Source organism: Myotis davidii, unplaced genomic scaffold (genome assembly GCF_000327345.1).
Source record: "Myotis davidii unplaced genomic scaffold, ASM32734v1 scaffold1290, whole genome shotgun sequence".
Classification (NCBI taxonomy): domain Eukaryota; kingdom Metazoa; phylum Chordata; class Mammalia; order Chiroptera; family Vespertilionidae; genus Myotis; species Myotis davidii.
In genome coordinates this window covers 406115-422321 of record NW_006282186.1, presented here as the reverse complement: position 1 = coordinate 422321, position 16207 = coordinate 406115, and the positions used below count along the sequence as shown (strand labels likewise).

At 40.9% G+C, this 16207-nt stretch overlaps 1 protein-coding gene and 1 long non-coding RNA gene across 4 annotated transcripts in view; one reads left to right on the top strand and one right to left on the bottom strand.

Annotated features, from left to right (window-relative positions):
• MKLN1 (muskelin 1) overlaps window positions 1–16207 on the top strand; it is a 346320-nt gene that overhangs the window by 94943 nt on the left and 235170 nt on the right. The window lies entirely within an intron of this gene.
• Window positions 9991–16207, bottom strand: part of LOC107183926 — a 25121-nt gene continuing 18904 nt past the window's right edge. Inside the window, exons 3-4 of the long non-coding RNA XR_001514755.1 lie at window positions 15266–15323; window positions 9991–10937 (exon numbers count right to left, since the gene is read on the bottom strand). This is a non-coding gene — a long non-coding RNA (uncharacterized LOC107183926). The remainder of the gene's footprint in view (window positions 10938–15265; window positions 15324–16207) is intronic.

Sequence of the window (16207 nt, the reverse complement as noted above, 5' to 3'; positions counted from 1 at the left end):
GTTGCTTGTTTTTTCTCATCTGGTATTTGTGTCAGTCTGTTGGCTTGCTTAGTGGGAGGGAGAGCTGGTGCAAGGAGATGGTTTTAACCATTAGTGCCCTGCTGCTCCCTTAAGCACATGCTTTTTATCAGTATCCACTTGTTCCGCCGTGATTTCTGTGACGTCCATTGCAGTGAATGAGTCGGAAACCACAAGCTAACAGGTCTATTCTGTCACCTAGGAAACCAATGCATCATCCGCAGGAAATGCAGGCCCCAATGGGGAGTGTGCCCAGATCAGGTTATGAAGCCGGCAATGAGTTTTTCAAAAGAGGTCAAATAATAATGCGTAGAATCTCAGTCTAGGGTGGGAAGTAGATCCGGGCTCGTAGGCAGGGATGGAGAACCGTCAGGCAGAAATACCAGGAGAAATTCAGCTAAAATCATGTAAGATGTCTGTTTTAAGAAATTTACCAACGACAAGGGGTATGGAGACACGGGTTAATTCGCCACTACACCCAATGCATTTATTTGCCCATTGGCTGAGGGATTTTTAATATATGGAGTGAAATGAAAAAATTGATGAGACATCAAACCAGGCTTTATGGTCAAAATCCCTTTTTCATGGTCACTCTCCCTTGGGTTAAAAAAGTGATGGAGCATTCCTTCAGAGAAAACCACACCCTGATTCTCATGCTCCCACTGTTTTGTTTTGTTTTCTGCCTGGGCCTTATTTTTTCCTTCCTGACCACTATAGTTCAGCTGTCGCCTATCCAGAGATCTGTGAGTAGAAGCTTAATACAGCTGAGAAACATTACCTGCGCAGTACTTTCAAGTTGTCCGATGAGCTTAATTTTTCCAGGCAGAATTACACCCTCCAACTGTGATGGGTGAAAGGTTCTACGTAAACGTACAACGTGAGCTCTCCCAGAACTTCCTGTTTTAGACTCAAAGAATATTGGGGGGGGGGCAACTCAGAGATCACCTGGTCCAACCACCGCATTTTTCACATGAGAAATGAGTCTCAGAGAAGACATTTGTAAAGGTCATACAGTATAACCAATTAGTATGTATGGTGGGGGCGGGGGAGAGGAGAGAAAAGAGGTAGGAAGGTTGACCACAAGCTTGAAACAAGTTACCAGGTGACATGACCACTTCAGAGACTGTTAAAATACTAAGCTGTGTTCATTGAAGTATGGAATCCTGACTAAGAGGGGCAATGGTACCCTCATGGCTGGTCAGTGTTACCAAGAGTATGACCTTCTATCTTGAGTACCCATTGAACAGGGAGCAATGACAAACTCAAATGGCCCAGAGGAGGGTAAAGATGATGGTAAGAGTTTTAGTAACTATAACCTAAAAAGAACAATGAAAAACATTAGACTATTTCGCTTGGAGACCAAGGGATTTGTCTTGGAGGAATGGGATGAGGTATTGTCAAATAAATGAAAGTCTGTCTTGAAGAAGGATCAGACTTATTTTGTGTGACTGAGAAGGGCAGCCACGTTGGTACAAGTTAAGAGTGATGGGTTTTAGCTCCATATACGTAATTTTTCAATAATTCAAGCTGATTGAAATGTATTAAACTACCAATGGGGTAGTGAATTAATTATTTATCTTCAAAGGCGTTCAAGTATTAATTTATCCAAACACATCAATTCATTTATCCAAATACCTGCCATATACCACTCTTGGACTAGAGGAACTTCAAGGTTATTGTCTGTGTTAATGAAGACAATACTAGCTGCTATGTTAAATCTGTATGTCAAACCTAAAACTGTGTTGTGGGTCAGATGATGGGAAATTTATTTCTCACTCAGATAATATCTAAAATGGGTGTCCCTGGTTGTGGGTGGCTTTCATGGTAGTTGAAGGAACCAGGCTTTTCCATCTTGTAATGCTGCCATCTTCAACATGTGGCTTATGAGGTTGCTCTAGGCACTGACATCCTGCTGACAGACAGGGAAAGAATGCGGAGATTGTGTGGGGAAATTTTTATGGGATGGACTTAGAAGTGACGCACATAAACTCTGCTCACATTCTGTCCAGTGAAATTCAGTCACATGGCCACATCTAACTGCAAGGGAGACTTTAAAATGCAGTCCTGTGTCCAGGAAAAAGAGGAAACGGGTTTGATGACTGAGTCTTTTACCACAGTGCCCAACTCTAAGCTTCTACAATTATGGTGACAAAACTAAGATAGAAATTTAAAATTTTTCTTGTTTAATGCCAGTGTCATCATGTCTTAGGTTTTCATTAAATGTCTTTCTGTTGAAGGTCTCCTAGTCAATATATATTGTTAACTTTTTTTTAAAAAGCAAGATAGAGAACAATGTATGCCACTTTTGTGAGTGAAAAGAGTAATAATGATAATTTGTATTTGCTTGCATACGTATAAAGAAACACTAAACAAATGCACAAGAAACCATAGGGACTAGGGTGGGGGTAAGAGGGCGGATGGAGACATCACTGGAGCAAGACTTCTCCATGTATGCCTCTAAATATTGTTTATTTAATTAATTATATAAAACTATGTAGTTTTAAAAAATATTTCTATTGAAGAAGACTTTTTCATGGACTGATCTCTTTTTGTTTTCAAGTAATGGGAAGCTTGAGAAAAGGACTATTTGAGAAGGTGAGCAGGGCATAACTTTGAGCCTGAGGTAACAGTAGTGATAAAAATGATGCCTTTCTTGTTCTAATGTGCCTGTACTGAATTAATTAGATTTTTCAAAAGAAAGTAAAAGAATAATAATGCTTGGTTTTATGTAGAAACATCTGAACATCTCAGAGTGCTTTTATATTCTACATTTTTGTTTATTTTCATAATAGTTTTAATAATTATGATACAAAAGGTTTAAATTAATTTCTTGTTTTGTAAGATACTGTCAGAGTCAAGAATAGGAATTTAATTGTCAACAATTCATGTTAGACTTGTGGACCAACCCTCTTCATTTCTGGGTAGTATCAACATTGGAAGTTTGTGATAAAAATCCTTTATGTTTTATAGTATTTTCATAAATATTTTCTTATTTAGGTTTCTCATCAGCCAGGTGAATTCATTGGGACTGGTATTATCTTTAGAGATGAAAAACAAAACTGGCCACTATAAATAAAGTTAAAAGGCTAATGTAAAATTGGGGGAAGGAGGACTGCCCTTAATATATAAAGAGCCATTACAAATAAATAAATACTAGTAAAAGGCAAATATGCCAACACAAAAATTGGCAAAAGTTATAGATTTTAAAAATCATAGAAATGGCCCTGGCTAGGTAGCTCAGTTGGTTAAGAGCATCATCTCAATATGCCAAGGGTTCTATCCCCTTGGATTAGTGTCTCCCACAACACGATACAGGCCAGTTCGTTTTTAAGCATCCTTTAAAGCAGCGGTCACCAACCGGTGGGCCGCGGACCACTGGTGGTCTAAGAGGTCTGAAAGGTTGGTGACCACTGCTCTAAACCACTGTCCAACCCTGGCCAGGTGGCTCAGTTAGTTAGAGCATCCTCCTGATATGCCACAGTTTCGGGTTCAATCCCTGGTCAGGGCCCATATAAGAATCAACCAATAAATGCATAAATAAGTGGAACAACAAATTGCTGTTTCTCTCTCTCTTCTCTTCTCTCTCTCTCTCAAAAAAAAATCACAGAAAGAGATCTCAATAATAACCAAATAAACATTAAAAATATTTTTTCTCCTAAAACTGAACAGAGATTAAAAAAAATCATGGTATCTAGTACGGACAAATGTATGTGAAAATAGGAACATTGATATTTTTCTGGAAGGGAAGGGATTTCAGTTGGCAATACCTTTCTGAAGGAAAGTTTGGAAATATATTAAAACTTTAAACATGTTCTAGCAACTTCATTCCAATTTATCCGAATGAAATATCCAGAAAAACATAACAATTTATGTTAAATGATATGAATATTATTTAATAATATTCATATTATTTAATAATATGAATTCTTAAGAATTCAGCTAAAGGTGGATAGCACAACATAGTAAAGAAGTGCAATACCAAGCTGCCATTAAAATACCATGCAAAAGAATTAGCTAAAAGCTAAAGGAAAATTCCACTACCCAATGTTAAATAAAAAAGCATGACTCAAAGAAAATCTAGAGAAAGGTACATGTACATTTATACATCTTACAGTCTGAAAACTTAGACAAAGCTGGCTAAGAGTGACTTCAGTTTAGAAAGACACATTCCCACCAAAAAAGGGTTTGATGGTCCTTCAAAGCCTTAAATCTAGATAGCATTCTCACCTCCTTGCTGATATCCATTCTACTGGGCTGCTTGATCGAAAATAGAGCATCGGTCAGGGCAGCCCTTGGTGGGCTTGGCCAGGTCCCATAGCGAACCCTCAGCAGCTCCCACAGGCAATTGAATGTTGCATGGATCCGACAGGCTTTGAATCTAGGGAACTATCAGTGTGGCTCAGCAAAGGTTTCAGAATGAGAGCTTTTACTACACCTGGCTTTTAAATGCTTGAACATATGTTTAGCCCTTCCCTCAATTAATGTTTGGATTATAGGCTTTCAAAGCCGATGCCATTTTTCTAATCACACACTCCAAATTATTTCCATTTCTTGGATTACTTTTCCTTATTTCTTGCTGATTGCCTTTCATTGCATAGCCAGCATTTTTTCACGTGCTTTGAATCTCACTTTGTCTTACAGGATCGCCCTTCTTGACTCATCACCCATCTCTTACCCACATGAAGCACTGGTGATTTTTTTTTACCACATTCAACTTGTGAATCTCTTTTATTCGCATCATAATCATAAGCCTCTTCTCAATAGCACTTTCAACATTCTCATTGCTTTTGCAATGATCAGACATACCGGGGTTAATAATGCTGCAAAACACCCTAACTTAAATACAGCAAACCTGCGAGTAATATAAAACCAATTGGCCAAGGCTAAATAATACTGTCCAACTGCTATTGCTGTCTGTTGGGGGCAGGCAAAGTTGAAACACTTTTGCTTTGGGAGCAAATTATCTTTCATCTCAATGAAAGTTCTCAGGTGGATAAGCTACCAAAGAACCCCTGTCTTTCCACGGCCGGGTGCCTGCCATTCTGGTGGGTAATTTGTAACGATAGTCATCAAATCACATATAAATATGTAATCAACCAAAATTATTTTTAGATAGCTCAGTTGGTTCGCATTGTCTTAATGAGGCTGACGCCCTGGGTTTCATCTCCGTGAGGGTTATTTAGAAACAGAGAAAAGCTGTTTCACACAGGCAGTCTTTACGGACACCCAGCCGTCTCACAAACGCATGCTCTTCAGGGGGCCTAGGTACTGTGTGTGACGGAGCAGTCTCATCATTTTGCTACAGTCCCTGTAGGACAAGGCCGTTACCAACCTTTGTAACCATGTGTGACCCTGCAATCTTCAAACTCAAAACTTCAATTAGCCATTAGTCTGAGAGAAGATGCCTCAGTCATATACTCAAACATTTTAATGGTCTATCTATAAGCACAAGTTGGACCACACTGCTCTCCAAATGTAAAATACTGAAGTCAAAAGAGGCTCATTTTTCTAATTGAGATCGTCAGAAAAAATAGAGGGTGGTGCCTGATTTGCCTACCTCTCCTGGGGGGAGGGGGGGGGGTGCAGCTGATGACAATGGATTCCCATTGAGCTAGCATTCGGAGATTTGCCAACCATCAGGGCAATGTCACCAGACAATGTTACACAGAAAGCACAGAAGATTACAGATTCACAACTCAGTTTCTGGCCTCAAATACAATTTTCTCCCCGTGTTTTCAGGATCCCCTCCTCCCTCCAACGCCAGAGCTGCAGGCAGTTCTCTAAATAACACCGCGTCCCTGGACTCCTAGCTCGCATTGGTACATTTCGGCAGGGCTCCTTTGAGGTCTGCCCCCCACAGCCTCCCCTCTCCCAGGCTTCTCTTCCTTTGTCTGAGTCAGCCGTGAGTCACCTCACTCATTAGCGGAACTAGAATGCCTCTCCGTCCTCTGGTCCTCTGGGTCCCTTTTGTCTCCCTTCTTGTAACTAGTTTCCTGGCAGCCTGAGGTCTGAGGCCAACCTTGAAGCTGGGGCTGGGTCCTTTACTAAGATGGTCCGGTCAGTAAAGAGGTTGGCAGACAGCAAATAGAATTAAAATGATGATGATGATAATGACAGTGATGATGGTGGTGCACACAGTTGCTTCAGAAGCATTTTAATGGCCCAATTTGGTGTGTCTGCCTGTGTCAGCTTATAGGACATCAAAGGGGTCCTTAATTCTCGGGCCCTTCTTTCTCTTCCTTGTCTCTTCTTCCCCCCACCCCTCTCCAACCCCCCTCCACACCGCACACCTGCATGGCCCACGGCGAAAGCTCACAGACCCGCTCTCTGTGGAAAGGCTGGTGAAGAGCAATGTCCTTCCGCTGGTGAGCACTACTTTCTCCAGCCTTTTCAGATTTGTTATTCTCATTTCTGCTCATTTTATTTTACACTCCCAATGATGGCCCTTTTGTGAGAGGCGGACCAGAAAGGACAAACAAAGGATTTATGCCTCGTTGGTGCCTCCTGGGCATATAGAGAAGCCTGGTGAAATGATACTAATAAGAAACTAAATTCACTGTGGAAAATATCAATACCAAAGCACGGTTATTAATGCATTCATCTCGGCTGGATGGTGACTAGTTTTCAGCAAGTCAGATGAGTGTCTTTGAAAGGGACCTCAGAGATCATCCTGTCTTTCAATCAGCAGCCATTCACCCAGCACTTACAATGAGCACACCCAGAGCCAGGCCCCGAGGGCAGTGTTCCCCAAGCTTCACTGCATGCATATCACCTGGACGGTGCATGCGTATCACCTGGACACTAGCTCAAATGCAGATTCTGGTTCAAGAGGCCTGGAGTGGGAGCTCGAGTTCTACATTTCTCTAAGCTCCCTGGGGATGCCCTCAGTGCTGCCACGAACCACCCTTTGAGTAGCAAGACTACAGGGGCTCTGCACAGAGTCAGGCAAAACTTGACTCTGTCCCAGGGGAACATCAGGGGACCCACAGGCTCTGCGATACTGCCCTATGCATTCCTCCGCCTCAGCTGCTGATATTTTATCCACGAAGCTCAGACAATGCTGACCTATTCTTCCCAATGCTCTTGGCTTTCTCACATCTTCACTCCCTGTGGAGGGTGTTAAAATTGCAAGATTTAGGTTTGGGATTAGGTCAAGGAAAAAGGCTCATTTATCTTCAACCTGGCTGTGAAGTCCAATCTAGGCCATTTTACCAGGGAGCGCTGAACTCACATTTTAGACAGAGCCTTTCTTTGATTGCTACAGAGATCTCCTTTTGTTGTTAGTTCATACCCTTCACCAATTTTCCTGTTGGGGGTCTTTGTATTTTACTTACTGAGTTATAATAATGCTTTATTAAATACTAAGGGAAATATTTTTCCCCAATAAAGATTCTTCTTAGTCTTTCACTTTTGTCTGTGAATTTTGGACTTAGGAGCCTTAGACTCTAGTCTAACATTAATATTCTTGCTAATCTGAGTAAGCCCCTTACTTGTTGAGATATGGTTCCTTTCCTGTAAATGGAGGCGGTAAAGACTACATACCTCAGAGAACTGTTGAGCATAAAAAGAAAGCACCCGTGGGAAAGGGCTCAGCAAATGTAGGGCATGAGTACTTTGTTTTCAGAGCTTACATTAACCTGAGAGTGTTATTGACCCTAGAGTGGGACGCCGCTCACTGGTGTTAACAAGAACCCATTTTGGTTTGAGAACTTTGAATTCTGGTCTAGGTTTTGGTAGTATTAACATATATAAAGTAGAGTTATATGCATAAAAGTGCTTATGCTTTCTATATTCCTTTTGCCTCCTCAACTACCCTTTCACAAGATGAATCTCCTATCACTCCTAACATGTCCAGGTAAAAAACCTCCTCATGCCCTGGACGATGTTACTCAATGGTTAGAGCATCAGCCAGTGTACCAAAGGGTCACAGGTTCGATTCCTATTCAAGGGCACATACCTACCTGGGTTGCAAGTTCGATCCTCAGCCCTGGATGGGGCCCATGTGGGAGGCAACCAATTGATGTGTATCTCTCACATCAATGTTCCTCTTTCTCTCTTTCTCTGTTTTTCTCTCTCTCTCTCTCCCTTTCATTCTCTCTAAAAGTCAATGGAAAAAATATCCTTGGATGAGGATTAACAAAATAAAGAAATAAATACATAAATACATAACCTCCTCAACACTGAATCAAATGACCTGGTTGTTCCTTGGTTTCTACATTTTTAAAAAATATATATTTTTATTGATTTCAGAGAGGAAGGGATAGGGAGAGAGAGATAAAAACATCAATGATGAGAAAGATTGATTGGCTGCCTCCTACATGCTCCCTATTGGGTTTCAAGCCCACAATGCTTGTGCCCTGACTGGGAATCGAACCATGATCTCCCGAGCCACACCAGCTGGGTAGTTTCTATATTTTCTCTCTCATCTCTACTAGAATTTTATACTTGTTAAAGTTATTTATTTATGTGGTAGATGTTATGAGTAATACTATTCAAACTATTCATGATAGGTTTGTCTAGTTTTGAGAAATAGAAAATTTATACTTTCTTCCCTAGCTACATGTTTAATGCCTTTAAGTTCTCTCACTGCCTGTTAAAAATTGTATGTTACTAGAGGTCCATGAATTCATGCATGGGTGGGGTCCAGCTGGCCTGCCCCAATCGGGGTGGAGGAGAGCTGATGGGGGGGGCAGTTGGCTGGCCAGCCCCACCCCCTGGTTGAACTCCTGATCGAACTCCCAGTCGAGGGGACAATTTGCATATTAGCCTTTTATTATATAGGATATTCAACCATTAATAGTAAAATAGCAAGTTCTGAAAACAATGTGTTTTGCCTCTAATTTTTTTTTAATGGAATCAAAGGAAAGAAACTCTAGTAGCAAAATTTTAACTGTCATTCAGGGAGATACTATTCCTCCACTATTCTTCCTATACACAAAACTGCCCTGTGGGTTCCTACACTGAGCATAGATTAAAAAAAAAAAAGTCAATTCTATTGAATCCCATTCATTTGCCAAGCATAGTGCTAAGTGCTTTCATATACATTTTCTCATCTAATGGATCTTTTGCTTTCTCACTGCAGGGGAGAAAGTGAGATTGTGTCCTTGCTTTGCTGCCTTCTCTACTAGAGTCCTTTCTCCTCCATGTCTGTATAAGTCTTACTCTGGTAGGAAGGGAACTGAGTTTGAGGCAAAATTTATTCTTTTTTCATCTTATCCAGGTCCATGCAAAAAGTTGGTTGGCTTCTCATTTCTGGAAGATGAGAGCTGTGTTGGTTCAGGAAAAAGTGACTGGAACAGGGCTGAAGCCCAAAAGCTGACAGTACATCATTCTAAGTATCCACAGGGGTGAGCACCTACCTCTGTGAGAGGTCTTCCTTCTTCTGGCTTCTTTCCCAGGTACTCCATTGAAATCTCTGGGGAAAGGGTCCTCATACATCCTACTTCCCCTTTGATTTAGTTCTTTATCTATGAACACATGTTCCTTCCCCCTGCAAAAAAACCCCAAACCCTCCTGAAGGAACATGATAGACCTTATCTACTCTTGAGATTATCTGCCATGTTCTCCTCTTACCATGGTTCCAAATCTTGGACTCCACTAAGAAAAACAGCCTGAGTGAAGTTGCATAACCAGTGAGAAAGGAATCTTCCCTGGACAATGAGAGGAGGGCTGATCCACTGTCTCAGCTCTTAGGTATGGCTCTCCAGCTGCTGACTGAAGCCCCATGGGTTTAGCCATTGAGGCCAGCAGGGACCTCCCCAGTAACTAACAAAAAGGAAGCAACCAGGACTAGCAGAGCTGAGCTGTGGTAACTGTCCCATTTGTAAAGGTGTCCCCAAGGACAGTGGCCAGCAGTCCACGTCGCAATGTCCTGGCAGCGTAGCAAACTCAGAGATGATCCAATCTAGGGATGAACGGTGCCCAACAATGAAAGACTCTGAGAAAAGATATGCTTATAATCAGCATGCGGTGACATTTTTTATTTCAGAAGCTTATTCTTCATCCTTTCACTTGTATAGCGGACATTTGAGTGAATATGCTAGGCACTGAGCTAGAGGTGGGCACACTCTGCCCGCTGGGAGTTGACAGTTCAGCAGAAAGGGAGTAAACAAAGGAGCTGTAGGAGGACTTAGAAGAGGGATTTAAGATTCAAGAGGCAGGAACGTTTCCCCAAGAATTTGTGAAAGACTGATGTAGAGGGGGAGGAGGCAGAACACTCCAGGTAGAGGAGGAAGCAGTGCAAAGTCAGAGAGAAGAGAGAACAGGTGGCTCATTGGAGAAGGAATGAGGTTTGGTGTGGCTGAGATCAGACTATGCAGCAAAAGGGGCAAGAGATAGTCCTGGAGAGATGAGCAGGGGTCAGATTATAAGGGTACAATCTTATGTGTCATGCAAGAGGGCCCTAGGGCCATGGGAACCACGAACTGACTCCCTGTTGGGGAAGGACGTGTCAGATCTGCTTTTCAAGGAAATTTTCTCACTGGTTGTAATGGGGAGATTGGATACAAGGAAAGCGAGTGTTGAAGTAAGAGGACCTTGCAATTACTGAAGAAGGAAATAACATGGGCCTGAACTATAACGGAGCCAGTGACCCTACCATTGCCTTGAATATCAGTGGTGGAAGCTCAGGGCAGCTCCGTGGCATTGGGGACTCTCCAGGTGTATCCCAAAGGAGCCGGAAAAACAATTCCAGACCCCACCAGCTGAGAGGATGGAGCTCCTAACACAGGCCCTTACTAAGAAGCCTGGCTGATTAAGACTGAATCTGTGCAGGACTGAGGCTGCAGATGAGAGGGCTTCAGAACCTGCAGCCAAGCAGGGTCTGACAAGCAGTTTCCATGGAGACATGGTGTATGCGAGAGGGAGTGAGTAGGAGGGCTGATCCATTCCGGAGCCTGGGGTCAGCAGGCTGTGGCGGGCTAACAGATAAACAGGAAAAAGACATAGTCAATCAGAAAAGGATATTCCAAACTAGCAGTAGTTAATTGGGGTTATATCGCCCTAATTCTCGATTAAGTCTAACAATCTAGAAGGATTAGAGTAAGCCACTTAATGATCTTGCTGGTTATTTCAGGTACCACTTAATGAGGGCACAGGGAAGTGGATGCCAACTCAGGCTAACTCCAAATGTTATACACTCACCTTAAGCCTTTCTGCATCCCTGTACGCTAAGTAGCTACATATCATTGTCAAGTTTCTGGAGAAACAGGCAGAGACATAGGAAGTTTTATATATATATTAGAGGCCCAGTGCACCAAATTCATGCATGGGGGGGGGGGAGGATCCCCCTCAGCCTGGCCTGTGCTGTCTCGCAGTCCGGGAGCCCTCAGGGGATGTCTGACTGACACAGAGGAGGGAGAGGCTTCCACCAGCACCGCTGCATTCACCAGCCATGACCCCAGCTCAGGGCTTCTGGCTGAGCAGCACTCCTCCTGTGGGAACACACTGACCACCAGGGGGCAGCTCCTGCATTAAGCGTCTGCCCCCTGGTGGTCAGTGCACATCATAGCGACTGGTTGTTTCACCATTCAGTTGATTTGTATATTAGCCTTTTATTATATAGGATATATATATACTAGAAGCGTAATGCACGAAATGCATGCAAAGGCCTTGGCCTCTGCCATGGTGGCCGGGGACCTCTGCCGCCTCTGCCTCGGCCCCTCCCCACAATGGCTTTGTCCGGAAGGAAGGATGTCCAGTCTAATTAGCATATTATGCTTTTATTATTATAGATATTTTTTATTTGCCATGCTGATGGCAGTAATACTCAGGAAACCTTGGGAGCTCTTTGAGGAAACTCAGGTGCTGGCAAAGTCCTAGATTAGATGGTATTGTTAAACATTTTGAGGACTATTCTGGACAGAGAGTAAGCAGCAGTGGGGTCCAGTGTGTGTGTGTGTGTGTGTGTGCGTGTGTGTGTGTTAAAATATACATACAAGCACTGGCTGGTGTTCAGTGGTTAGAGCATCATTCAGCACATCAAAAGGTCATGGGATCGATTCCCAATCAAGGACAGATACCTAGGTTGCAGGTTCCATCCCTGGCCCTGGTCAGCATACCTGCAGGAGGCAACCAATAGATGTGTCTCTCTCACAGATCTCTCTTTCTCTCTCTCTCTCCCTCTCTTCTTCCCTCCCTCCATTCCTCCACTCCTCCCTTCCACTCTCTGTAAAAAAAAAAAAAAATCAATGGGAAAATATCCTTGGCAAGGATTAAGAAAGCAAATAAATATCTATAATAATAAAAGCATAATATACTAATTAGACCAGACAGCCAAACAACCTTCCAGATGTTCTTCTGGACAACCTTCCGGACAAAGCCACAGCTGCGAGGGCCGAGCCCCTTGCAAGAATTTTGTGCATCAGGCCTCTTGCATATGTAATAAAGTTTACTGTTTTGACCATTTTTAATTGTGTAATTCAGTGGCATTAAAGTCTCTTCATAATATTATGCAACTATCAAAACTATATCTAGCCCTAACAGGTTTGGCTCAGTGGATAAAGCGTCAGACTGCGGACTCAAGGGTCCCAGGTTCAATACCGGTCAAGGGCATGTACCTTGGTAGCGGGCACATCCCCAGTAGGGAGTGTGCAGGAGGCAGCTGATTGATGTTTCTCTCTCATTAGTGTTTCTAGCTTTCTATCCTTCTCCCTTCCTCTCTGTAAAAAATCAATAAAATATATTTTTTTAAAAAACACAAAAAAACCCCAACTATATCTAAAACTTTACTTATCATTCAAAACAAAAACTCTATAACCATTAGGCAATAACTTCCATTAGGGTGGGCCCAAAATGTTTTAAACAACTTTATTATGCTGTGGTAACTCTGCCTACCAGGCAGGATGATGGTTTGGCTCCTGCAAATAAGCAAACTGTGTTGATCTTTGGTCAGTTGCTCTGATTCAAACCTGGAGTTTTTTGGCCAAAGAATCCTTGTGCTGTGGGTGGATTTGTTAAACCTAATCTCTGGAGGGATTTTAATGACTGATGAGACTTATTAACCTTGATCTCCAAGGTATCCAAATGGCTTGTGACAGTGCTTTATTAAGAAGTCTGTAAAAATTACGTAAGGGATACAGGTCCTCATAAAAATCCTACTGGAGGCAAGCTTTGTTCCAAAATTCAAACTTTTTGGTAAAATTCAACAGTGAAGTCACTTTGGGACTAGGCTTTTCTTTGTAGGAAGTTTTAAATTCATAACTCAATAATTTTATTTGTTATAGGTTTATTGTGATTATATTGGGTGGCTTTGTCTTTCAAATAATTGGTCCATATTATCTAAGTTATGTAATTTATTGGCATAGAGTTGTTCATAGTATCCCCCCACACACACACTTTTTTTTAAGTATCCCCCCTTTTTAAGTATAATCTTTTTTATTTTTGTGGGGTCAATAGTAATGTGCCTTTCTTTTTTTTTTCTGATTTTAGTATTTTAAGTCTTCTCTCTTTTTTTTTCTTGGCCAGTCTAGCTAAAGCCCTACTATAAGTTTTATTGATCTTTTTAAAGAACCAACTTTTGGGTTTCTTCATTTTCTCTATTGTTTTTCTCATTCTTTGTTTTATCAATTTCCTCTATTATCTACTATTTCCTTTATTCAGGTTTAGTTTGCTCTTCTTTTCCTAGTTTCTTAAAGTAAAATGATAGGTTATTGATTTGAAATCTTTCTCTTTTTTAAAATAAAGTTATCTACAGCTATATATTTCCCCTCTAAGAACTGCTTTGATTCATTCCATAAGTTTTAGTGTTTTGCTTCCATTTTAATCTTAAAGTATTTTCTAATTTCCCTTATAATTTTTTGACCTATTGGTTATTTAGGAGTTTATAGATGAATATCCACATACTTGTGAAATCATCAAATTTCCTTCTCTTATTGATTCTAATTTCTTTCCATTGCGGTCAAAAGTCATATTTTGCATAATTTCATATCTTTTAAATTTATTAGGATTTGTTTTATAACCTGGGATATTGCCTAACCTGGAAAATAGTCCGTACTCACCTGAGAAGAATGTGTATTCTGTTGTTGATGGGTGGAACATTTTATAGATAGATGTCTGTCAGGTCTATTTAGGTTATAGTTTTGTACAAACTATATAATACATTGTTATAAAATACAATTTTATACCTTTTAAAGAAGTTGAGAAAAAAAGAAAAGTAAATTACATTTAGAGTTTGTTATATCAACCTTCTTATTTACCATTTCTGGTTCTCTTCATTTGTTCCTATGGAATTGAGTTATCATCTTGTAACTAATTTCTTACTCAAATTCAGCTTTGTTCTCATACACCTCCTTTGTGCTATCATTGTCAAATATATTCTTGCATAAAACTGCTTTTTAGATTATTTTAGAAATGAGAAAAAATATACATTGATATACTGTCTTTGATAATACATAATTACATTTACCAGTGATCTTTGATCTTTGTGTGTGGATTTCAATCACTGACTAGAGTCACTTGTGTTCAGCCTGAAGAACCTCCTTTTTTCTTGTAACTTTGGTCAGCTAGCAATGAATTCTCTCAGATTTTGTTGATCTGGGAATGTCTTTATTTTACTTTTATTTTTGAGAGACAGTTTTACTAGATAAAAGCTTCTTACTTGACAGGTTTTTGGGTTTTATTTTCCCTCCCAGCACTTTGAATATACTATTTCAATGTCTTCTGACCCTTATTGTTTTTGGTGATAAGTCAGATGTTAATCTTATTTGGCTTCTGTTGTATGGAATTAGCTTTTTTTTTTCTTGCTGTTTTCAAGGTTTTTCTCTTTAACTTTCTCTTTCAACATTTTTACTAGGATGTGTCTATTTTATCTATTGAGGTTAGTTGAACTTTTTGAATGTGTAGATTAATGTTTTTCACCAAATTTCACCAAGTTTTCAGCCAGTATTCCTTCAGATATTTTTTGGCTCTTCTCTTCCTTTTCTGGTACTCCATTATGCATACGTTAATGTGCTTAATGGTATCTCATATTTTTTTGAGGTTCTGTTCATATTCTTCTTCTTTCTCTCTGCTCTTAAGGTCAAATAATATCTATCTATATATCTATCATCTATCTATCTATCTATCTATCTATCTATCTATCTATCCATCCATCCATCTGTCTTCAAGTTGGCCACTTCTTTCTTCTGCCAGGTCAGATATATTATTGAGCTCTTCTAGGGATTTTTTTTCTGTTATTGTACTTTTCAAATTCACAGTATTCATTGGGTTCTTTTTTTTAAAAAAAAAAACATATCTCTTTAGTAATTACCTTATGAGACATTGTCATTATGCCTTCTTTTGCTTTTTTTTTTCTTGTTAATCCACACCTGAGGACATTTTTCCATTGATTTTTAGAGAGAGTGGAAGGGAAGGGGAGACAGAAACATCGATGTAAGCAAGACACATTGATTGGTTGCCTCCCACATGCACCCTGCCCAGGGCCAAGGATTAAGCCTGCAACTGAGGTATATGCCCTTGACCAGGATGGAACCTGGAACCCTTCAGTCCACTGGCTGATGCTCCATCCACTGAGCCAAACCATCTTGGGTTTCTTTTGTGTGCCTTTTAAATCCTCACCTAAAGATATGTTTCCACTGATTCTAGAGAGAAAAGAAGAGAGAGAGAGAGAGATGTGAGCGAGAGACATCAGATGCCTCCCACACACACCCTGACTAGGGATTGAATCGCAATCTAGGTATGTGCCCTCATTGGGAATTGAATCTGAAACCTTTTGTTGTATGGGATGATGCTCCAACAAACTGACCCATCCAGCCAGAGCTTCTCTGGCTTCTTTATGCATGGTTTTCTTTAGTTCATTGAAGATATTTATAAAGCTGCTTTGAAGTTTTTGCTAAGTTGAGGACCTGGGTCCTCTTACAGGGAATTTCTGTTGATTGCTTTTTTCCATCCATGTATAAGTCAGAAAACACTTTTCTGTTTCTTTGCAGGTATAATAATTTTTTTGTTATGTACTGGACATCTATATATATAAAAGCCTAAGCAACCAGCCAACTGGCCGACCATTTGACCATCTGACTGGTAGCTATGACACGCACTGACCACCAGGCGGCAGACGCTCAATGCAGGAGCTGCTGAGCTATGGTGACTTGGAAGCTGCAGTTCTCTGGTGATGCACCCAGAACCAGAGAGAAGGAAGCCCATTTCTGGAGTGCATCACCTGAGAACTGCCCTCTTGCAATCCGGGACCCCT